Source organism: Eulemur rufifrons, chromosome 3 (assembly GCF_041146395.1).
Source record: "Eulemur rufifrons isolate Redbay chromosome 3, OSU_ERuf_1, whole genome shotgun sequence".
NCBI classification, from domain to species: domain Eukaryota; kingdom Metazoa; phylum Chordata; class Mammalia; order Primates; family Lemuridae; genus Eulemur; species Eulemur rufifrons.
The window spans coordinates 7,204,825-7,230,279 of record NC_090985.1 but is presented as its reverse complement, the minus strand read 5'-3'; the positions used below and the strand labels follow the sequence as shown (position 1 = coordinate 7,230,279).

The 25,455-nt window shown below is 45.8% G+C and overlaps 1 pseudogene; it reads right to left on the bottom strand.

The window, feature by feature from the left end:
- Positions 1–24,513: 24,513 nt before the first annotated feature.
- LOC138381892 (large ribosomal subunit protein uL16-like) lies at positions 24,514–25,023 on the bottom strand (annotated as a pseudogene).
- Between the last annotated feature and the right edge of the window lie 432 nt (positions 25,024–25,455).

Sequence of the window (25,455 nt, the reverse complement as noted above, 5' to 3'; positions counted from 1 at the left end):
CTATTGAAATAGCACAGAAGAGAGATGATGGAGATTCCAACCAAGGTGGGGAGAATCCTGCTGGACTCCAGATACGTTCTGAAGGTGGAGCCCACAGGAGAAAGAGTAGAGTCCAGGCTGCCACCAAGATTTCTGGCCCGAGCAACCGGAAGGATGGAGTTGCCTTTAAGAGAGATGGGAGAAGACAGTGTGAGGACTAGGTCTGGAGGGAGCAGCACAAGCCTGGGCACAGTAAGTCTGAGATGCCTGTACAGCGTCCAGGGGGAGGTGCCTCATAACCAGGGGGCTCAAAGGGACGGAGAGTTGAAGGAGGATCATTTTGTTCACTCAGCCCTTCATTCATTCGTAGCTGTTTATTGAGTGCCTACTTTTCAGTTCAGCAAGTTACAAAAGCATCCAAATTTTCCTGGTGAAAAAGATAAACTTGTATTTAAATCAATATGAAGTGATCTGTCTACTCTCCTAGACTATTAGCAGCCATTGCTCCTCTGTCACCAGCAGTGGCATCCTACACACACACACACACACACACACACACACACAGAGTCTCACACACACACACTCACACATGCACACACTCACACACACACACAGGCACAGGCTCACATACCACAGAATGAGCAAGCCTCCGCAGAGGAAATTCTGGGGGAAGAGAAAGGGCAAAGATGAGGCAGGCACACCCTGGATTGTCGCATTGTCGCAGGGGGAGCCCCCCCTTGGAGCTCACTGCTTCTGCTCTCCTGCGCTCCCCGCCCCCTGCACATCTGCCTCACGGCTCATCCTGGCCACTACCCTCTGCAAGAGGGAGGACCCAGCAGGCACTGCTGTCCAAGGAAGGTGTGTGGCCTCATTTTAGGACTGCAGCAGGGGAAGACCCCTATGGTCTTAGATGACATCCTTTTTTTTTTTTTTTCCCAGCTTAATTATGGCTTCTGACAGAGAGGGCTCAGCTGGTACAGAAATCCACACTCCAAACTCACTGGCACAAAGGTTCCCACCAGACAGACCTGGGGAGACTTGTCCCTTGGACTTAGGCTGGAAGACGGAGACTTTTTAATTAGAATTTGTTATTAATGGGAAATGCTGCAAATTAAAACTAGGCCTCTTCCCTCCCCCTCCTGCTCTCCCCACTATATTTATCCCTGATCTCAATCAGAAAGTTCAGGGATTCGCTGCCGAATAGAATTTGTGGAGATGAAAGCTTCGGGAGGCATCAGGAGGCGGGTGACGATGCGGAAGGACAGGGTGGGGTGTGAGGGCCCAGGCAGGGGTGGATGTGGCTGAGACAGGGTGGACAGTCCTTGGGCCACACTCTGGCCCTGAGCTGCAAAATGTGCCCCGGGAAGGGCTTCCTCGGCCTCCTCTGTCTCTAACATGGGTGGCAAACGTCTCCACTCCCCTGAGAGGGGTAGCTAGTCTCTAACACACTGAGGAGACAGGCGAGGGGGCTGCACCCTGACAGCGGCTGTATTTAGTGAGAGCCAGTGAGACCTTCAGTGTGGTTTGGTCCAAAAATTTCCAAAGGCAAACCAATATTATTTTTCCCAATTGCAGAGATAATGCATGCTTGTCATTTGCAATGCTCCCACGCTATAGATGAGGTTAGAGTAAAAATCATCTGAAATCTCACTGACATAAAGATCTACACTGGTAATGGTTTTGGTGAACATCCTGCTTGCTATCCATCTCTGTCTCTCTCTTGCACAATTTCATATCTTTGGGATAATGCTATATATATCAAATGTCCTGAGGCATGATTTTCCCTCAATAAAATATATTGTGAGATATCTTTCTATATCAATCAACATAAATCTATGTCATAATTTTTAATGGCTACATGGCATTCCATTATATGGGTGCATCATAATTTATTTAACCAGGCCCATCTTGCTGGTCATTTAGGCTGTTTCCACGGTTCATTCTTGCAGGGCTGAGCCTTCCCATTAATAGAGCTGAGCGGGGGCAGCAGCCGCAACTGGGCTGGGGGACTTCCCGGGGTCCAACAGCGCCACCTATGGACTGGAAGACCCCAGAGCAATAGCATTTTCTCAGCAACCTCTGTCTACTCAAGAAACCGTAAGTGCTGTCCCTCCAACCCCTAAGGTTCTGTCTGGTGGCCTGGACCTGTGGCTGCATGATCAGATGATTTAGAACAACGAGCAAACCTCCCCTCATGAGTTAAACCCAAGCTCAGCACACTCAATATAATTTGCCATTATTATTCTTCTAATCAGGAGATGATATTTGGAAGCATGATCATGATAATCCAATTCCACCAGAGAGAAAGAGAGAGAGGGAGAAAGGGAGAGAGAGGGAGAGCACTTCAGAGCTGGCCAGCCCAGAGCAAATCCTGATGCAACCCATCCTCTCTGTAGGACAGAGAGCAAGTGACTTGGCCTCTCTGGGCCTCATGTCCTTCATTTGAAAATGGTAGCAATTATACCTCCTTGCAGGTTTGTTTGAGATTAGAAATAAGTATCGAGATACTCAGGACATAGTAAGTGCAATGGTAGCTTTAATAATTATTATTAGCATTATTAATGATAGCAAAATATTAACAACAAATTAGTAATAACAAATTTCTATCATGCCTTCTGCTAGTCTTATAGAGAATAGGAACAAGACAGGGGCCCTGCCCTCAAGGCAGGCTTGTATATTCCTCTCCTGGGAAGCAGATCCTTCAAGAGGTAGCAGGAGGCTATGGAGGAGGTGGCACAGAGGACAGAATGAAAGGAACCATGCAGCACAACAGGAAGAATTTAGGCCCCGGAACCTAAAATCTAAAGGTCGTGAGGTCCAGCTGCCTGTTCCCACGCTCAAATCAAAACCTGCTCCACCAGGTCTGACCTGTTTGCCTCACTCCAGGGGATGAGTCACAGGACACTGGGGAGGCAGACTTCCCCTCTGCCACCAGCGCAGAGTTAGCAAATCCTCGCTTTAAGTTGAGGAAGCACTGGAGCAGGCCTTCTGGGCTGTCAGGATGATTAAATGCAGACCTCCAAGGACGGAGAGGTGTGGAGTTACAATGCATGGTTCTGGGTGGTTTGGGCTGTCATCTGCCAAGGGCAAGGACTGGTCCAGATAACCAGATGACCTCCCGGCTGCACCAGTTTTGAGCCCGACATTTTATACGCTTGTTGTACATGACCAGTGTTTCCAACCCAGGCTGAGGGCCAGCTACTGTGAAGACCTCAGAGAATGCTCACAAAAGCCAGCATGTGCAGAGGATAGGGCAGTGGATGGAGGGAGGGGGTCCTCTTCTCTCCAGCCCATGGCCATTGCCCCAACTCAGACTCTTACTGCCTTTTCTATAGGGCACTAGAGTCATTGCCAACTAGCTCCAGCAGTCATCCCCTTTCCACTCCAAGCCTTTCCACACACCAATGCCAAATTAATCATCTACTGCAGCTACTCCCCAGCTCAAAAACCATCCATGGCTCCCACTCCCTGCACAATGAGATCTGAACTCATCAATCCAGGATGCAAAACTATTGTCTGACCCCAACTCTTCCCCCTTGTTCTACCTCCTCTCCAGAGATATAGAAACATGTGATGTCTCCCAATACTTGTCTCGCACTTTCCCACCTCCCTGTCTTTGTTACAGTCTCTCCTCTCCTGATCGCCACATGCCCCAATTCTGCCCATATTCAAGGTGACACTTTGGCTGTCCACCCATTCAGAAGTAACCTCTCTCCTGGCTTTCATGTGCATCTTTCATATAGAAGTTAGCATTTTAAAGCTTTTATAATTATTTATGATTCTAGGGTATGAGCCTTGTAGACTCATCCTGGAAGACAGGGACATTGTCACTCACATTTGTCTGAATAGCACCATAACAAACAATGACTACTAACTGATGGACGTTCAGGACACACCCCCCGGGTCTTAGCTCACCCTCTGTCACTCATCAACTATATGTCTTCAGCTAAGTCCCAGCTGAAGTCCTCAGTTTTCTCATCTATAAGATGGAACTAATAATACCTTTCCAGGGCTATGTGTGTGCGAAAAAGCTAAGAAACAGGGTCCTACACTCCATGCCGACAGTGGTGATTAAAGGCAAAACCAGACGAGGAAACTCCAGGTAAGATGTGTAGAATGGAAGAGGAAAAACTAAAATGGGGATGTCTCTGCACTTGGAATCTAGGTGCAGTTCACTGTCTTCCCAAAGCTGGCATTCTGGAAGGTGGGATTGGGACCAATGGGGGGCTAGAAGCTTAATTTATCTCCCTCCTGGAGACCCCCAGGCCCCTGCTCATCCCTGAGAAAGAAGCTAGACCTGCCTCCACCCCCAGAAGCCCAGCCCTGGTCTCTTCCCCACAGCTTTATCTCCCTGCAGGCCCCAGGCCTTGCCCACCCCCTGCTAGGGGTCTTGGGCTCCCCTGGCAGCTACACCAAAGTGCTCCTCTCCTGGCCATGTGGTCCAGGCCCTAAAATTACCCCCTGTCTGTTAATTGCTCTTTGCGATCTCTCCCTCTCTGTAGGAATATCATTGCCAGCAATTAGCACGAAGATCCCTTCCCACTCTAGTTAAGATCTCGAGCTGCAGCTAAATGCTCCCCGATCCCATTTAAATGATTTCAAATGCAATTCATTCTGACTCATTAAATAATTCCATGGACGGCTTTCTTTGCCTTTACCACCTTAGAAACCTCTTTATCCAGAAAAGAAAAGACAAACGAGAGAGGGTTAGAAGCCAGGGGAGCAGCCCGGTCTGGGAGCGGGAAGGAGAAGGCTTCTGTCCCGCCTCTCCAGCTCCTTGTTTTGCATTTCGCTGCCTCCTCTGGCTCCCACCGAGCCCCCTTCTGCTCTCCCCCTCCACCCGTTTCTCTCGGAAATGACTTCACCTGACAGCTATGGATTTAGAGCTTTTTTGCCAATTACTTATGCCCAGTGAGAAGATAGGTTTTTAATGTCTGTCCTTGTTCCGCCCAGCCTGGCTATCTCCCTGTGAAGTGAGCCCACAGCCCTCGTGCCCTGAGCAGCCGGTGCCCATCGCCCACGCTGCCCAGGCTGGGAGGACCGGTGAGCGCAGCTGGAAGGGGCAGGCGAGGGCAGCACCTGCTGCGGAGGGAGTACCAGCCTGTGAGAGCTGAGCCCCTCCTCACCCAGCTCCACACACCCCATGCCTTCCTTCTCCATTAATGCCCAAGATTTACCAGGTATTCACTGTGTGCCGGGCACCTGGCAAGCCTTTCACATGTATCAATATACTAAATCCTTGAAACAATACAGTGAGATAGATGCTATTATTGCTATTATGATGTCATTTTTACAGAGAAGGAAATTAAGGCTCCAGAGAAGCGTAATATATCACCCAAAATCACAAAACTAGTAAATGCTCAAGGTGGGACTTGAACCCAGGCACGATTATTCCAGAAGTTCTAGATAGACATAACTACTCCGGTGTACTGTCTTGTACTTGGTCATCTCCTACTCCCACAGGGCCCTGGCACACCCGGGGAGGCCTCGGCCAGCCTAGGGACCCAAATATTTCAACTATTTTTCTATAACATGGCACACTGCCTGGTGAGGGCTATTACTGGGGTTTGTGCAAAGTGCTGTGGGGTCTCAGCAGGCAAAGCCATCCCTTCTGCCTGGGGAAAAGGAGGCAGGTTGGGAAAGGTGACAAGAGAAGGCAGCCTGTCATCCAGGCCTCCAGGGCTGAAGAGGGAATGAGCAGATGAAGGAGGGCGGGGAAAGGCATCACTGGGAGAGGGAACAGCATGAGCAAAGGCTTGGAGTCTTGAAAAGGTCTGGTGTGCTTAGGTGGCATCCTCCCGGGCAAGACACAAACCCAATTGTGCCACGGGATTTGTTGCATAATAGTTATTCTAGACCAGTAGTTTTTAAATGGAGGAGATTTTGCCTCCCAGAAGACTTTGGCCAATGTCTGAAGACATTTTTGTTGTCACACTGGATGGAGGGGATGGCACTGGCACCTAGTGAGTAGAGGCCAGGGGTGCTGCTGAACATCCTAAAATGTGCAAGACAGCTCCCCACAGGGAATTGCCCAGCCCAGAAATCTCAATAGAGCTGAGCTAGAGAAACCCTGATCCAGAGAAGCGATGGTGGCAAGGCATTCAGAGGAAAGCAAAACCAATTCTAGTGGAAGAAACGACAAAACGGTTCATGGAGAAGGAGCATGTGAGTTGCTCATAGAAACGGGTAGGGTGTGGACACATGGGGGTGGGGGAAAGACATTCCCTGCAAAGGAGAGAACACAAGCAAGACCTAGAAGGTGCAAAGTGAGGGATGTGTTCAAGGAACCATCCACTTGGCTGAGTACAGGATAAGAGAAAATGGCTAAACAAGTAGTGTCAGGTTAGATATTTGTGAGCCTTAGAATAATTTAGAATGAGTCAGTAAGGACATGGGGAGCCACAGAAGAGCTTGGAGCATCAAGAGACAGGATGGGAGATGCACTTTAATCAATCGGGCTTTAATTAATTAATCAGCCAGTGCAGGTAGAGGCTGGAGGAGGGGAGACCAGTTAGGAGGCTGTTCCAATGTTCCTGGCAGGAGTTCCAGACAACCTGAGCTTGGATGGTGACAGCCTCACTCCACCCACTAAATTGCAGTTTCCCCTGTGCCAAGCCCAGTGCTAAGTGTGTAACACAAGACTGAGCCAATAGCTGAGCCTCATTTTACCCCACATCTCCCTGGGAGACACAAAAACCAAGTTCCTGTCAATTAATTTAAAATTTAAATGTAATTTGATATTTTAATTTGTTAAAACAAGCATGTATTACTTTTGTAATTAAAAATATAAGGATTTTTAAAAACTGGCAACCAAGATTTGTGCAAAAAAGATTTCATTACAGTCTTTTCTAAAATAACAATGTGTTTGCCGTCAGGGATCACCAACTACATGTCAGGTGCTGCACATGAAAACAAGCAACTCATTTTTTTTAAAGAGAGTTTGCTTTTAAAGGACTGGCAAATAGTAGCTGTCCAATAAAATGTGTTGAGTGAATTATCTAATTCATGTCAACTAGAATGGAAGGGCACCTGATTGAGACTGGGCTTAGGTGTAATTGAGAAACGCTGTATTCATACTTGAGTGCGGACCATGAGGGCTGGCCTCCCAAGTGAGTAGCTTGGGACAATGGGAAGTGGGGCTGGAGCTACTTCAAAGGAGCTGGGGCAGCTGAGTCTGTGGCAGGGCAACAATGCCCCTACTAAGGTGGGACCCAGGAAAGATAAGACAGATAAAAGCTTTGGTGAAGCAACCAGGGCTTTATTAAATGAATACCACTGTAAAACTCAGTGATTGCTCTGAAACAAAGCATTGCAAAGTCTCAGTGGCAGACAATAATGAGCACATCGTTCGCACTCATGAGTTTGCAGGGGGCTAGAGGTGGCTCTGCGCCACACGTCCCTGATCTGCCTAAGACCGGTGAGCCAGCCAGACAGGTGTTTAGTTTTTCAGGGCGATGACAGAAGTTCAAGAGGGCAAGACTAACTGCACAAGGCACCCCAAGCTCCTGCTTGCATCATGTCTGCTCATCTCCAGCAGCCAAAGCAGGCCGTGTGGCTCAGCCAAAAGTCAAGGAGCAGGGAAATGTTTTGCCCTCCTGTGAAAGGAATGACCAAGCTGCACGGCAAAGGGTATGGATATATGCAGGGTAGAGGATTGAGGGCAATAACTGACTCTGCAGTCTCAGCCCAGCAATGACTTGTAATTTCCCGTTCGCATGTATAAAATTTGCTTAAAATAGACCCTGGTGTAAACAAAGAGGAGCTCTTTGCCATGGATGGATGCTCTCTCCCCTCAGATTCTGAGTGGGAGTCACAGAAGAGAAGTAGGGTATGAGGAAGGAACCTGGGCCTACAAGCTGGAAGCCTTGCATCTCTTCAGCGTTCTCGATGCTTGACCCACTGAGCTTCACCTTCATTTGACACGGACCTAACCCTGACCTTAATCCTAACCCTTTGACACTGTTGGCCACTTCCCGAAATTGCTTTCCCTCTTTCCAGATCTTCCATCATTCTCTTGCTGTTTTCATCCTGCCTGATTCCCAAGCAGTTCCTTTTTGGTTTCCTTTAAATGTTTCTTTTCTGCCACCTGTCCCTGAAATACTGGTGTCCTCCAGGATTCTGCCTTAGTCTTCACTGGATGACCTTCAAGGTATCTATGAATTCTAAGAACATTATTTAAAGTGTTTGAGCTTTTGTAGATCTCTGGATTGCACATCTATCCATCATAACATACATGAAGGGGTTCATGACTGCCAGTAGTTTACTAACCATGGCTCCAGTCTCCCCCGTCTGTACTCCACCATGACATTCAATGATTCCTTCTAAAATCCAAATGAGAATATGTAAATCTTCTGTCTAAGATGCCCCGAGGGTCCCCCATTGCTTAAAGTCCAAAGTTCTTAGCAGGGCACAGAAGCTAATCATGACCTAGTCATCCATGCCTCCAAATCCAGCCCCTCTCTCCAAGCAAGCACCATGGCCAACTACTTGCAGTTCCCAAAGCACATCATGCTCCCTCTCACCTCTGGGCCTGTCCATGAGCTGCTCTCTTTACCCTATTCTCAAACTCTCATTTCCCTGCCCAACTTTTATTCTTCCTGAAAGATTGAGCTTCAATGTTACCTCCTTTGAGAAGCACCTTATCTCTAATAGAAAAGCACTTTCATAGCCCAAATAAGGCTATATGGTCCCTAGATTATAAATATCACGTGAGCCGGAATGATGGTTTTGCCTCCAAGACATGATACAATAGTAGGTGCTTTATGAATCCTTGTTGAATGAATGAATAATTGAATAATGTATAATAGAAAAATGGTGGTCGTGTTTCTTACCTGTCTTGTGATATTAGGTAAATCTTGTAACTCCTATGGGTATTGGTTTCCTCTTCTTACAAAATGGAAATAATTGTCTAAATATTAAGTAATACTGAACAAAGAATGGTGGCCCATTCACAACAACTGAAAATCACATAATCCAAAAGTGTTTATCGAAACTATGTAATGACATAGAAAATGCATGATGATGTTAAGATGAAAAAAGCAGGACAGAAAAATAATTTAGACAGCTGATTACAGCTACATAAAAAGACCAATGACACACACACACACACACACACACACACACGAAAGACCAGAAAGACATGTGCCAACATTTGTCCTTGGGCAATGTGACTATGGGTGACTTTTGCTTCATTTTATATTCCTGTATTTTCCACGTTTTCTTTAGAGAATGTGTATTACTCTTATGATAAAAAATTAAACTTTATTACCCAAAAGAAAAAGAATACAAGAGGGCTCTAGGAAAAGAAGCCCGCATCCTCCTCCCTTGGCAGTGTGTTGAATGCCCCCCAGCACTCTCAGGGAGGTAGCTCATCATGGCCCTCCCAGCTCTTCTCGATCCTTTACAAAAGCAAGTCCACCCCGCTCCACCCCTCCCACTGTGCTCTCGGGCAGTGCAGGGCGGCCAGGCGCATGCAGGGAACACGCCTAGGAACATAAAGCCAAGAATGAACTCTGTCCCTGGTCTTGTGATGCAGGGAGAAAATGCAATACAGGCTCAGTTACTCCTCTGCACCAGCAAGTTCAGCACAGGAGAGACAAACGTCTTTCTTGGAACCCTGCTGCATGAGAACAGACTCCTGGAACCAGCTTTCGGGCCTGCCCATTTTCACTGTCTTAACCTCTGTCCATGCATTCCAGGCCTCACTTAGAGTGGAAAAATTGCTATATCAGATATATTGTTCTGACTCTCGTTGGAAGGCCTTCCAGGAAACCCACAGGCTCATCCACTGATGGTGGGTATGGATCCACTAATGGTGGGTATAGATGGTGTTGAGCCATTTGGCAAGGTACGTTTGACTTTGATGTTCATGTCTAAGAGTTTATTTAGGAATGTGGTGTGATGGTTAATTTGGGGGGGGTTATTATTTTTAGTTGACATAATTGTACGTATTTATGGGGTATAATGTGATATTTCGATACATGTACATCATATACATGTAGCAATATATCAAATTAGGGTAATTAGCATATCCATGAGCTCCAACATGTATCATATCTTTGTATTGGGAACATTTAAAATCCACTCTTCTAGCTATTTGAAACTATACAGTAAATTGTCGTTAATTATAGTCACCCTATAGTGCTACCGTAATGGTTAATATTATGCATCAACTTGACTGAGCTAAGGGATTCCCAGATAGCGGGTAAAACTATTTCTGGGCGTATCTGTGAGAGTTTCTGGAAAAGCTCAGCATCTGAATCTAAGCTGAGTAAAGAAGATCTGCCCTCACCCAGTGTGGGTGGGCACCATCTGATCCACTGAGGGTCCCAGTAGAGCAAAAAGGCAGAGGAGGGGTGACTTTGCTCTCTCTTATGGAGCCGGGACATCCATCTTCTCCTGCACTGGGACATCGGAGCTCCTGGTTCTCGGGCCTCCGGACTCTGGGACAGACACAAGAACCACTTGCACACAACAGTTCTCAGATCCAAAGACACCACCAGCTTTCCTGGTTCTCCAGCCTGCAGATGCCATATCGTGGGACTTTTCAGCCTCCACGATCGCGTGAGCCAATTCCTATAATAAATCTCCTCTTATATATCTATATATATATCCTACTGGTTCTGCTTCTCTGGAGAACCCTGACTAATACATGTGGCAAAAGATAAAACTCAATGTTCACCAAGCACTATTTATAATAATAAAAACAGAAACCATGTAAATTCCAAAATAGGGATTGATTAAATTATAAGAGTATTATTAAATGGGTTACCATGCAACCATTAAAATAACAAGGTAGGGGAGTAGCTAATTACATGAAAAACATTCGTGGAATATTATTAAGTTAAAAAGCAGATTACAAAACAGTCTATATATGTGATCCCATTTTGTAGTATATATAAATGTATCCTAAATGTATCTATAAGCATAGAAAAGAGACTGATAGGATAAACAGAAAACTGTGAATAGTTATTTCTGAGTAGCAAAATTTCAAGTGACTCTTTTCTCCTTTTGGCTCATTTCTATTTTTTACTTTTTTTTTTTTTTTTTTTTTTTTGAGACAGAGTCTTGCTCTGTTGCTCCAGATAGAGTGCATTGGCATCATCATAGCTCACTGCAACCTCAAACTCCTGCTCAAGCAATCCTCCTACCTCAGCCTCCCAAGTAGCTGGGATGCTCACCACCACACCCGGCTAATTTTTCTATTTTTAGTAGAGACAGGGTCTTGCTCTTGCTCAGGCTGGTCTCCAACTCCCTGAGCTCAAGTGATCCTCCAGCCTTGGCCTCCCAGAGTGCTAGGATTACAGGCATGAGCCACCATACCTGGCCTTTTTCTACATTTTTTTTTTTGCAATTAGTTTGGATTGCTTTCATAACAAGAAAAAATATTTTAAAGATTATGTTTTTGACAACCTTCCAATTCTCTGGAGCCACCTTATTTTCTAAGTTTTGTGCCGGAGATTGGACATCTTTTCTTTAGTTCTACTAACGTTCACCTTCTTAAGGTTTAGGAAACATGTCTGACTCTGCCCAGTGTTACCCACTCTAAGATAGCATGGGATCTTCCCCAAAACTCTGGTCATTTCTACTTTACCAACCACTCTCTCCTTATCATGCAAGGACTGGGGTAGTACAAGCATGTTTGCATCTCCCTCCCCTCCAACAGTAACAGTAAGGCAAGTCAACAAAGCCTTAGACACACAGCTTCTAGTTGCATGGAATTTCTGTTTGGTTGGACTTCCTTACCCCAGACTGCCTAATTCTTGTGCACGGTGTTCACCACACAAGGAACCATCCAAGGGGACAAGCAGAGGCTGCAATCCAGTCCTGGTTCTGCTCACTAGACGGTGTGCCTGGGATAGGGCTCTACCCTTCAGGGCACAGAGGGTTCTTTTTAAAATTCACAAATTAGGTGACTATCCTCTTACCAACCTGGACACTCGCAGGGCTGAGTCTCCCCAGTGGGAATGTTTGTCTAATGTGCACAAAAGCATGATGAGCTAGAAGTGGCTTTGTCCCCATCACAGGCTGCATTAAGAGGCCAATATTGAGTTCCTCCATTGGCCCAGGTGTCTTCCATAAAGACATCAAATCCAGTCCTCTCTTCTATGGTCTCCTACAAGCCTATCATCTTCTCCTATAAACCAGTTTGCTTCTTTTCTAAGTTCCTCTGTCATCTCTTGAAGCAACCCACAGCCTTGCATTTCACCCCATGGAGTGGCAGGGGGGTATAGTTCAGTGGTTCTCAACGACTATGCATTACAAACACCAGAGGAGATTCTGAAAGTCCAGACACCTCATGCACACCTCAGACCAATTACATCAGAACTCCTGGGGTGAGACCTGGTCGTGGCTGAGAAACACTGGCTCACTAGAAACAACTTAATGTTTAAGCAAATAAATAAAACAAAAAGTCTAGGTTGAAGGGTCACCTCCCCTGCTATCGCCATGCAATCCTGGACAAGTTACTTTACTTTTTTCTAACCTAGTTCTTTAAGTGTTAAACCACTACATCAATGTTTTCCAGCCAAAATTATTTTGCAAACTGATCAACCTTATAAATATTCTACCACCGACCCTAGAATGAGAGAGAAAGAGACAGAGCCACTGGGACCAAGGAGGATGGGAAGAGAGGGGAGGAGAGCAGGCATAAGGTGCTAAAATTTTGGCTCCCCAGCCATGAAACAGTGGTTAAGAATTATATTGGAACAGTTGAGTTTCCGGTCATGTCTAAGAATTGGTGTGTTATACACATACGCAAAGCCAGTGGGAAGATAAACCTCTATGCTTCCACACAGCTCACAGGGAATGGTGAGTTGCCTGAATATGAAGCCTTTTACTTTTTCCAGATTCAGGTCATCGGGCTCAGACTCTGCTATTATTGCCATTCCCTCCTCACACTGTAATAAGTCCTCACTTTCCGTGTTGTAGGGAAAACGTTTTGGTTATTACCAGTCATGTCCTACCAGTTGGCTCCACTGAGAGGTCGGCAAGAGAAGTACAGTCAACTGGCCAGAGAATTAAAACCTTTCAAGGATTTTTATCAAACCTCTTACCTTTTCCCACTTTTTCATCCCTTCCTGCAAAGACAAGCCGTGTGCCCTTTTCCTCCACTGGTGACCCCGCCAGATGATCGGACACAGTAGAGAGGATGTTGGGTGAAGCCTGGGAAGACTCCAGGTTGAGAAGCAGCTCCACTGCTTCCTGATTACTGGAAGAAGCACACCCTCCCCAGCCTCAGTTTCCTCAATTGTAAAATAGGGATAAATAGTAATAATATCTGTTCTCCTTTCCTCAAAAGGTTGTGGGAGAATGAGTTGATATAGTACAACTGAAAGCAATTAATAAACTCTATTATTTCAGCCAAGGTTTCTTGCTAGGTCTGCCTAGCATACATCCTCCCACCCTCAGACTTTGTGGTTTCCCGAGGTCAACTCCATCCCCTGTCCATGCTCATTGGTTGAGAGATGATCATGTGACCTAAGCTGGCCGATGACCCTTTTGATGGTTCTATTGAGGAGGGGGAAAAAGGTAGTTTTCTTTCTACTGGAAGCCATCTCCTCTCCACCAGGGAAGAGGCAGTCCAAAGAATGGAAGTGACACAGAGAAAAACAAAGAGATGTTAAAGACAAATTTCTGATGATGCTATTTGAGCACCTGCACCAAATCATTCATTCTTTCATTCAACAACTAGTTATTAGATTCCTCTTATATTCCATGATCATTTCTGGATTTTTGGCATTCGAAAGACCCAACCCTCATAGAGTTTGCATTCTGGTGGGCAGCCCAGGCAATAAACAAACACTAAATAGATGCATAATATAATGCTAGGTAATAATAAGTTCTATGAAGAAAAATTACAACAGGGAAGACTGAGGGGAGGTGTTACTTAGATGAGTAGCTAAATCTATTAACAACTCTACCTCTGGACTTTCAAGCTTCATGAGCCAGTAAGCCTCATTGAATTGAGTTGCTGTCTGTTGCCACCAACAGTTCTGATGGCTACAGCTTTCCAAATGTAAGGGTTGGTAATGATGCTGCTGATTATTATAATAGCAGCACAAAAGCCTCTTGAGCAGAAACAGGATCACACCTCTGGGAATCCATGTCTAAGATATTTATGCCAATGAAATAACCTAAGCACAGGAAGTTATCAATAAATTCCCAAAAATATTCTCCATGGAAAATATTCTCCATGGAATTGAGTGCATACAAGGGTCATTCCTCTAGATTTATCCACTGTATCAGTTCACTTGAAAGCCAGAAATTTAACTTAAAAAAATGTGTTTAGAATGTTGGAGATGCTGAGCATCAAGCCAGACAAATCAATTGGCTGGTCATCTGTGGCCAGCTGGCTATAGCAATGCTGCCAGGACTGACACCTGTCATTTATGTGAATTCAGGGGTGTGAAAAAAATGTGAACTTGAAGGAGCCAATCCTTCAAGATGGATCCCTAGTGGCTAGCCAGACCTAAATTTAAAATAGAGCCAAGAGGCCATTTGCTGACTAGAGTTCACACACATACTCTGAGTTCCCCTAAAACCAGCCATTTTTAATTTAGGGACTTTCAGAGCTTACCTGCCTGTCCAACAATCAGGGTTCAACCGTATCAACCAATCAGGACTGAGCTTTACTGACCAACCAGAACTCAGCTGCATCTACCAATCAGAACTAAGCAAGTTAATCATTGAACAGTGCTAAGAGTCAATTTAAAAAAAAAAAAAAGAACTAAGAGTTTCAGTCCTTCATTTGCATAAATGGACCTGATTGGGAACCTGGGTGGGAAATTTTGCTATAAAATCTGAGCCTTTCCTTTGTTTTCTGAAAAGCACCTTTGTTTTATACCCGAGGCTGAGTCTTCTAGGTTTGCATATTGTACACTGGAATAAAGTCTCTTTCCTCCAAATTCCTTTTCAAAGAACTTGTGTTCACAGGGAACATTCTAAAACCATTAGGAATAATGAAATTAAAGAGCATCCACAGCCAGTGCTCACAGTCAGTTGACTTCCAGCAGTTCTTTTAGGATAGTTAGAGGCTAATAGTTTCAAACCCTGACCTTGCTCAAGGTTATTGACAGCCAGTCATCAAGGGTGAGCATGCAATGCCCAATCGTATCATTATTCCCATGGAGGTTTTGTACGTTTTGGGTCCTTTAATTTTAAATTTCTAGCACTCAGGAAATGTTTTAATGCTTTATAACTTAGCCACCCACACAACACCACTCTTCTCTACACGCACACACACACACACACACACACACACACACTACAGAATTCTGGAGTAGTGACTGGTATTTAAGGAATGCTCTCACCATGGGAATCTTCCTAGCTTGAACTCTCAAAAGGGCATTGAAATATTCTGTATTGTTTTGATGCATAAGATGGACACCAAATAAAGAAAAATGTGAAACTGGAACTTCCATCATTGTCCTCCTGAGCTGCCACACCCACACTGTGAATAATATTCATCTTACTCAGATTAGGACGTGCACAAGCCAAGATGAGCCTACTCAAAAAATAAAACAAGTGCTTCAAGCCTTCCTGTAGCTGCTGGAATTTTCTCATGTTTCTCTTCCACAAAATGCAACAATTGCTGAGACGCTGCATTACCTGCTGGGAAAGGTGTTCAGTATCCCTGAAAAAGACAGCATGAGGACCCTTTCCAGAATGCCAAGCAGGTGTTGTCTTCTGTCACTGTGCTGGTTTGAAGTGTTGCACACCAGGACTGAAATGAGCTTTGCAAAGGCAATATTCTGTCAGGAGTGCTATAATCATGGTTTGGGCTCATTTTTGCACCAGAATCTTGACTCCAAGATACATTTATGATCTACCAGATAAATGTATATCTTAGCATTCCCCTAAAAATATTGGAACACTGGATTTACATTTTAAAAGGGGTTCTATGGTCAAGCAAGTTTTCGAGATACTAGGTTTAAAAAAACTTTTAGGTGATAATACCCACTAGTTAAGCAGAACCTTTCAAAGGATAATGTATGACAGGGCTCCTGAATTCATTTGATTGCATTTTGGGGGGTGGGGGGGTAGGGGGGGTGGTGGAAACACCTAGTAACACTCCACAGAGCACAGTGTGGAACAAATCAAACTACAGCAATATTTGGCAGAATCCTTTGTCCACAGACCTTGGAGATTCAATGCAAAGGAATAAATGAGACTGTTTGAACACGCACTATGAAAAGAGATTAAAAGAAATAATGCTCTGATTTATAAGCATAATTAAACCTAACAAACTAAAGGGTTTTTAAAAAAAAAAAAAAAAAACTCTACTTATGAGTTTCCAAGTTACAAATTTTCACAGATACAAACAAAACAAAGCTAGAAAACAGGATCACATCAACTCAGCCTCCCACCAACAGATGGCGATAATTGCAGTGTGAGGTCCTTTCAGTCTGGACCATAGAGTCCTTTGTTAACACAATCAGGCATTGCACAACAAAGTTTCAGTCAACTGACCACATATACGATGGTGGCCCCATCAGATTATAATACCATGCTTTTCCTGTACCTTTTTCATGTTTAGATATGTTTAAATACACAAATACTTGCCACTGTGCTACAATTGCATACCGTCTTCAGTACAGTGACATAATGTACAAGTTTGTACCTAGGAGCAATAGGCTGTGCTATACCCTGTAGCCTAGGTGTGTAGCAGGCTCCATCTAGGTTTGTGTAAGGGCACTCCAGGAGGATTGCACAATGAAGAAATCACCTGACGACTCATTTCTCAGAACATACCCCCGTTGTTAAGTGATGCATGCCTGTAAGTGGCAGTCTTGCTGGGGTTCTACTTAGTTTGGAGGTATTTTGCAAACATTATTAATTCCATTGTGCCAAGTGAGTCCAAAAAGCAATGGAAGTTGTAAAGTGCTGAAATAAAAGGTGTGCTATTGTTATGGAATTGAAAGAAGGGATAATAAAAGATTGAAAGTGCTGAGCAAAATAATGACTGCTGCTCCGGGTGCTGTAATTTATTTCAAAAGGAGTTGCGGTTCAGAAGGACAAAGTACTTAGCGTGCAACCTGCCACACATCCACTGTCCGTGATAATCAGCAAGAAAGGGGGGAAAAGGACAAACACAAAAACTAGAGCCGGGGACTACAAGCTCTGCATCCACATGGGCTGCCCGTCGGCCGGATACTAATGCAGGAGAAAGCTGGGACTTTGCTCAAGGACCTAAGGGCAGATCTCGGTGAAACTGTTGTTGCTGAAATCTTCATTCGTTCAGCACCTATTTCACTGTGTGTCTGCCGACAACTAAACATTGCGCTGGCTACTGGGAGCACATTAGTGACTAAAACAGACATAGTTAGTCCCTGACCTTGAAGATCTTAGGATCTGTGGAGGGATGGAGGACGGAGGCAAGAGGCAACAAACAAACCAAAATATAGGGTTGTAAATATTGATACGTGCCATGAAAAAAACAAAATGAGGACAGTGGTAGAAGTGACAGCAGCGGAGGTGGGTGGGTGGTGATGTAGAGAAAGTCCTTGCTGCCAGGCCCTTCGAATCCACACAGCGTCAGAGGGTGGGGCCTGGGCAAGTGCCTCTATCTCAGGGGCTGGGGCCCTCCATGGGATGGGGGGAGCAGGAGGGAGTTACCCGGATCCGCAGATTCCCCTAGTACGCTGGACTGATCTACTGTGGAGAAAAGATGACCTGTAGAATACTTACCAGTGTAAAGAAGCGGTGCCTGCTGGTTTTAAAGTTTCAGAGGACTCACATTCAGATTAATTGGAAATAATCCTTGGTCCTTCTGGACTCACAAACAAATAGGCTTACAAGAAAACATAACTTGTTCTTAAGTAGAGGCATTCTGTGCTCTCTAGCAAGGTTCTGGTGTTAATTTTTAATTTCTTATCACTAAGGAACTGAGGAAATGTTTAACGGGATTTAGTTAAGAGAACTGCCTGTTCAGGCCTGATCTGGATTTTTTTTCTTATCTTGTGCACCCAAGAGACTCCTGAGCCTCTTCTGTTCTCCCGACACGGATCTTGGCCCATGCTGGTCCACATTTCCTATGTGCAGCCTTCTTTTGCAGACAACCCTGTTTTTATTTAATAGATAAAAATTTAGTTCAGCATTTATCCATTATAATGCTGTGTTTACGAAGATTAGGTTTAGAAAAATCCCAAATTAACAATGGCTTAAAAAGATAGAAGTTTACTTCTCTCTCAAATAAAAATTAAGAGATGAGTAGTCCGGGAAAAACACCTGGCAGCCCTGCCCCACAAACCCCCAAGAAGTCAGGAGCTTTCTCCCCTGTGGCTCCAGCCAGCGTGACCTCTGTTTGCCTCAGGAGCCAGCGTGGTTGCTGGAGCTCCAGTCATCAGATTGCATACACAGACAGCAGGAAAAAGAAAAGGAGGAAAAGTCCTTTCGAGGAAACTTCCTGGAAGTTGCACTCACCACATCCACCTGTATGGCCAGGACTAGTCACATATCCACTCCTAGCTGCGAGGGAGGTCAGGGATTTACTCTGCGTTGAAATTAGGAAGAAGGGCTGCTTCAGCCAATGCGCTCTACAAGGTATGTTACCAGTTTTATCCAGCAGTCTTCGTGGCTCTGCTGACTGCTCTTCATCTATAACCCGAACTCAGTTAACGCTTTTGAAGTTCTGCTGTCTATACGAAGTTGTGTCTCCCTCTTCTCTGGGTGGGAAAAAATCCACATTATGATTTTTGTCAGAACTAAAAATGGCCCATTGGGCGAAAAGCTAGACACTAGATTATATCTTATTTACTATTAGAATTTGTCTAGATTGCAGCGGCTTATAAATTTACCATTTAACATCTTCGTGTCCACTGTCCTGTGGATTGAAGTGTTAATATGTTTCAAGGGTCTGAGCAAGGGAGCTGGTTTTTCTGGAAAAGCCACATCGTGCCATACATGGGCTCAGAAGCACTTTACTCACTTACGACCCTGCTATTTTGCTGTCCCCCAAAATTCATACGTTGAAATCTGAAACCCAATGTGACAGTATTAAGAGGTGGGGTCTTTGGGAAATGATTACGTCATGAGGGCTCCATGCCCATGAATGGGATTAATGCTGTTATAAAAGAAGCCTGAGAGAGCTCCCTTCCCCCTTTAGTCGTGTGAGGACACGTAAGCTGCACCATGAATGAGAAACCGGCCTCAACAGGCACCGAATCTGCTGGCACCTTGATCTTGGACTTCGCAGCCTCCAGAACTGTAAGCATTAAATTTCTATTGTTCATAAGTTAACCAGTCTAAGATATTTTGTCACAGCAGCCTGACCAAACTAAGACAGACCCCAAGAAATAATTATCGGCATGCAGAATTTTATTCACTGTATTACTTCACTCAACACCTATTTCTTGAGCTCCTACTATGTGCCTGCTACTACATTAGGCACTGGGTATACAAGACAGTCAAGGTCCTCACGGTGCTTGTATGCCAGTGGTGGGGAGGGAAACAGTAAAGAAGCAAACAAATCAATAATATAGTTTCAGACAGTGGTGAGGGGAGAGAATGACTGGGGTGGGTGGCGGACTATTCTAACAGGAGATGACATATTATTGTTGACTAATAATAATAGCTAACTCCTACACAAACTTCCAGGGACTAGGCATCATTCTCAGACTTTACATGCACCAGCTCATTCAGTCTTCACAACTCTCTGTCCGCTCTGCCACACAGAGCCTTTGCCTTGCTCACGGTGGCAGAACGTGGATTTGAACCCAGACAGCTGGCTTCGGAGCTGTTGCTGTTAATGCTTCCTGGTAAGATTTCCTGAGAGAATGAGTAGAAGCCGGCCACATAACCTGGAAAAACCCAACAAAGAAGGCTGAAGGCCCTGAGGCTGAACAGAGCCGGGTTGCGTGGAGCTCCGAGGGAAAGGGCGGCACGACTGGAGACGGGAGGCAGAGCGTGCGAGGGAGCCAGGCTGAGGTCTGCGGATGGGGCCAGAAGGCCAGCCCAGGAAGGGGTTGCCAGAGGGCACAGGAAGGGGCGGGACTGCGTGCCACCTTTTTCCCCACCACTCAGCCCACCTCAGCGTGGCACTGCCCCAGAGATGCTGAGCCGCACTCAGCCACAGAGGCACCCAGGGCCACCTGCTCTCCCCTCAGGAGCCAGGTCATCTACAGAGAGGCATGATGCCAACATCGATGCAAAAGTCCTTGTTATTACTGCAGTTAAGCAGCGTCACCATTTTTCCTTTTTTAATGCCTCACCTTTATGACACGAGTGATGGCTGGGTGCTGCAGAGGTCCCTCGGAGAAGGAGCCCACACCCCGAGTTCATCCCTGCATGGGCAGCACCAGCGTCTCAGCACGGAGCTTTCAAGCATGCTCTTGACAACAAGTGGTGGGAGGCACGAGCTTCAGGTGGTCAAGGAGTTGCCCCGACAGCTTGGAGTCCGGGCTGAGCCTCTTCCCTTGGAGGTGTCGCTGATGGAACCCCTCCCCGAAGCACAGCCCCTGAGGTGGGTGAGCAACACCATGACCAGCCCTGCGTCAGTGGCTGACTGAGGTCTGGGGCAGTAGTCAAGGATGTCTGCTGTGGACAAAGTTCTGTTGTTTCTGGTGTTTAAGCTCCCCAGTCTATGTTAATTTGTCTATGATACCGAAGCAAACTCAGACAGGGTCCCTAGAGAGACCCTTGAATTCCTGAAGAATTCAAGTCAGTAACACAGACTATCTGTCCGTAATGACGTGTTGTGTTGAGAAGGCACGCATGTGTTTATTCCATGTGGGAAACATCATCCCCTGTCTCACTCTGCTACTTGGAAACATTCCGAGGCTCTCATTCCTATAAAATAGAGCAAACACCCCCACTGTGTGCACAGCTTTCTAATGACCCCATTTCTGCCTCACTGTCCAGCTTCATCTCCCACCACCCTCCACCACGCCTACTCTTCTCCTTCTGTCGGCCCCTTTGCTATTCCCCCCACACACATGCACGGGTACCTGCAATGTCTCCCCACCTTCCTAGAACTCTCTGTCCTTCCAGTTCTCTCTCAAATCCGCATCATCTGCAGAGCCTTCTCTGACTCCCCAGGGCGGGGCTGGACGCGCTGTCCTCCCTAACCAAACACTCCTGGCACGTGGCGCTCTCGATGCTCCTCTGTCCTTTCCTCCACCTCATGCACTACCTGAGGCAGAGGGACCAGATTTTATTTATCTTTGTCTTTCAGCAAAATGTTAGCGTTTACTCCACGAGCACCATAGAAACCTGGCACGTGTCCTGCTTGGATTATTTTGATAACCGTTATGTAGGTTTCATTGCCTTTGTGAATGGAATTCTTTTCTCTTATATTTTCTAGTTAATTATTGCTGATATATCAAAAAATTTTTAAAGTTTTTATTTCTATCAATCTAGGCCCATGATATAAAGAGTCATCGGCTTGGCTGGGCGCGGTGGCTCACGCCTGTAATCCTAGCACTCTGGGAAGCTGAGGCGGGAGAATCGCTTGAGCTCAGGAGTTTGAGACCAGCCTGAGCAAGAGTGAGGCCCCATCTCTACTAAAAATAGAAAAAAATAGCAAGTCAACTAAAAATAGAAATTAAAAATTAGCCAGGCATGGTGGCTCTCGCCTGTAGTCCAAGCTACTTGGGAGGCTGAGGCAGGAGGATCACTTGAGCCCAGGAGTTGGAGGTTGCTGTGAGCTAAGCTGATGCCACAGCACTCACTCTAGCCTGGGCAACAAAGTGAGACTCTGTCTCACAAAAAAAAAAAAAAAAAAAAAAAAAAAGAAAAGAAAAGAAAGAAAGAGTCATCAGCTTCAAAGGCTAGGGTGATTTATAAAGCAAAGGGGTTGATTTAGCTCAGGATTGTGCAGGCTAAGAAGTTCAAGGTTCATGGCCCTGGCTTCTGGCTAGGGCTTTTGTGCTGCATCACAATGTGGCAGCTATGTTCGAAGGGGAAGCAGACTTTTGCGAGGAAGGGAAAACCCAAAGTGCGTCCTGGCTTTGTAACAGCCCACTCTTGTGGGAACTAGTCAACTCCCATGAGAACTAACCCAGTCTCGCGAGGGTGAGAACTCACTAACTGGAGAACAGCACAGCCATTCACGGCAGATCTGCCCTTATTGCTCAGACACCTCCCACTAGTGCTTCCCCCTCCCAGATTTCAACGTGAGCTTCAGTGGGGACAGACAAACCACAGCAGGTATTTACTTGCTCTACATACCGTGCTTATACTACTATTTCTTTTTTTTTTTTTTTTTTTTTTTTTGAGACAGAGTCTCACTCTGTTGCCCAGGCTAGAGTGAGTGCCGTGGCGTCAGCCTAGCTCACAGCAACCTCAAACTCCTGAGCTCAAGCGATCCTCCTGTCTCAGCCTCCCGAGTAGCTGGGACTACAGGCATGCACCACCATGCCCGGCTAATTTTTTCTATATATATTTTTAGCTGTCCATATAATTTCTTTCTATTTTTAGTAGAGATGGGGTCTCGCTCTTGCTCAGGCTGGTCTCGAACTCCTGAGCTCAAACGATCCGCCCACCTCGGCCTCCCAGAGTGCTAGAATTACAGGCGTGAGCCACCGTGCCCGGCCAATACTACTATTTCTTGATTCCTTTTTTTATAGGAACTGTTAAGTTCCCACGGAAGGAAAGGAAGCGCTAGCTCTTTCTTCCCCCTTTCCCTGCCCCCGCCAGCACACACATACTTCCCATCTGTATTAGGTTTATAGCGCTGACATCACAAAGTGCCACAAACTGGGTGACTTAAACAACAGAAATTTATTGTCCCAGGGTTCTGGGAACTAGAAGTCTGAAATCAAGGTGTCAGCAGGGTTAGTTCCTTCTGAGAGCTGGGAAGAAGAATTTCTTCCACGCCCCCCTCCTGGCTTCTGATGGTTTGCGGCAATCTTTGCCGTTCCTCGGCTTGCGACAGCATTAACTCCAGTCTTCATGATGTTCTCACGTGTCTCTGTCTCTATATCCAGATTTCCCTTTTTTATAAGGACACCCATCATATTAGTTTGGAGCTTACCTCAATAGCCTCTTCTTAACTTGATCATCTACAAAGAACCTATTTTCAAATACGGCCACATTCACAAGTACTGGGGGGAACTGGGAGTGAGGACTTCAGCATCTTTGGGGGAACACAATTCAACCCACAACAACATCCTTTCAAAATTGTGTATTTCACCCTTCTGCTTAGATTTATGTTCAGTATATACATTGTAATAAACCCATAGTTATTCAGAACAGACCCATGTAGTAAACTATGATTTTTTTCCCTGAATAATTTTTCACTGTCCCTTAACTTATTTTATTAAAAGATAAGTCAATAACTCTTTTATTCTGTTTAATTTTTTATGTTCTTATCACTAATTTAACCAAAAACTTTCTGCTAGTTGTCTATATCTTTTCTTATCACATTCACTCATCTCAGCTGTCTATCAACTTCACATTGATCCCCAAGCCTTCTGGGAGCTCTGATCTGTTCAGCTTGCTCTTTGGAGGATGTCCATTCACCACTGGGCAGGAGATTCTCTTTATTTCCTGTGTCTTGGATCAGATGTCTTCCTTTTTGTTAGTTACTCCTTTGATTTGTATGGCAAAGTTTCCAACAGTTTGCTGAGAAAGAGTCTGTGGGAGGTAAATATTTGAGACCTTTCATTTCCAAAGATGTCTGTATTCTACTGTCACACTCAGGAGATAGTTTGGCTGGGTATAGAATAGTAGGTAAGAAATCTCTTCAGAATTTTGATAGCACCACTCCATTGTCTTCTAGTTTCCAACAGTGCTATTAAAAGTCTGTACCATTCCACCCATTTGTGTGAACCTATTTATTTCTCTCTGAAAGCTTGTAAGCCAGGGTTGGGCGTGCAAGCTGCTGGAGGGGAAGGGAATGCTCGGAGCTGGTGGGAGAAGGCAGCAAGGTCTAAGGACTGAGGAATCCAAAGAAGAAAGAAACAAGTTTGCCAAATGAACAAAGGTCTTTGGGAGGAAAACAGTAAAAGAAGACACGCAAGAGAATTTGTTTAATGGGGTGAAGCATCCCCCTGAGAACCGAGTCAGTGCTAAGGCCAAGAAGCCCTCCAGGACGGGAGAACGCTGGCACCGGGAAGGCAGACCTCCGCGTCAGCCTGGCGGAGCAGGCACTCGCCAAGGCCATGGGTGCGGGAGCCCCTTTAGGAGCCAGTGAGAAGCCCAGTTGTCAGTGCAGTGGAATCAGGAAAATCCCTCTTTTACCACGGGACCAGAGAACCTCTTAGGGAAGGAACTATCTTCGCTTGTCAAAATACCATCGGAGTGTTGGGTGGTGCAATGTGGGGTCGCGGAGGACTGGGTCGGAAGGAGACAACAAGAATACAGTTAAGCTCCTTAGAAAATGGATGCTGGGAAACTTAGGTGTAGAGAGGAAAGAGGGAGAGAGAAAGGCCAGAAACGTCACTGGGGGCTCGAGTTGTTAGAAATGACTGCGGGATAGAGAAGGGAAATATTCCATTTTATTTTATTTTATTTTGGGGGCAGGAAGTAGATTTTTTGGTGGGCGTGAGTAAGGAAGAGGAGCACAGTGGATCCCCTCCCAAGCGCAGGGCCCTGTCACTTGTCCAGGGGGCCACCACTGGGGACATATTTGACCTCACAGCCATCTGGAAGGAGCTGCTTCTCAGCCACCGTGTCTTCAAGTTCATCCATATTAAACTTGGCAAAGCCCCACTTCTTTGAGATGTGGATCTCCTGGCAGCCACAGAACTTAAACTTGGCCCTGTGTAGGGCCTCAACCACATGCTCCTTCTTCTGCAGCTTGGTGAGGGTGGATGTGATGACTTGGCCGGTGTGAACCCTGGCCACAGTGCCCAGGGCTTTCCAAGGCACTAAGCTCTTCAGCCCCAGCACAGGACAACACCTTGATGTGGATGACTTGGAAGGGACATGAAAGCCATCTTTGCCCCAACTTTTTACCATGTACTTGTTGGGACAAATATGGGAGGCTCTGGGGCCCCAGAGGAGAGCTGCCCGTGTTCACCTGACATCCTGCAGCCGCAGATGGGAGCTCTTCCCTTTCGCCCCCTTCCACCCCAGGTCAAAGATTGGAGTCTTGGCATCAGGGACAGTTCAGTCGCAGTGAGACTGGGTATAGCTTGTTCTGACAATACCAGTAGCAACGGGCAGGTTGGCAGCCCCTGGAGACACCAGGCCCTTCAGTGGTGTGATAAACGGAAAGAGATGGAAATATTCCATTTTAAACCATTCGTTTGTAGTTCTGTGAAGCTGCTCCCCCCAGTATTCCTTCAACCCACGAGCAGAAGTCTATGATGTACAACTGCCTCGTGGGAGCCGCACTGGGAGGTGTGGGGGTGCATAAAGGTGGATCAAGAAGGGCCTGTATCCTTCTCTGGGTTGTAACCAAGGTAACGATAAAGGCCTGCAGTACTAAATAGATAACAATAATTATCAATCTTCTCCCCCTTCCCCCACCTCAATTAGAGCCTTTGGTGACTAGGAAAGCCTTTGAATTCTGCAAAAAATCAAGGTGTGGAG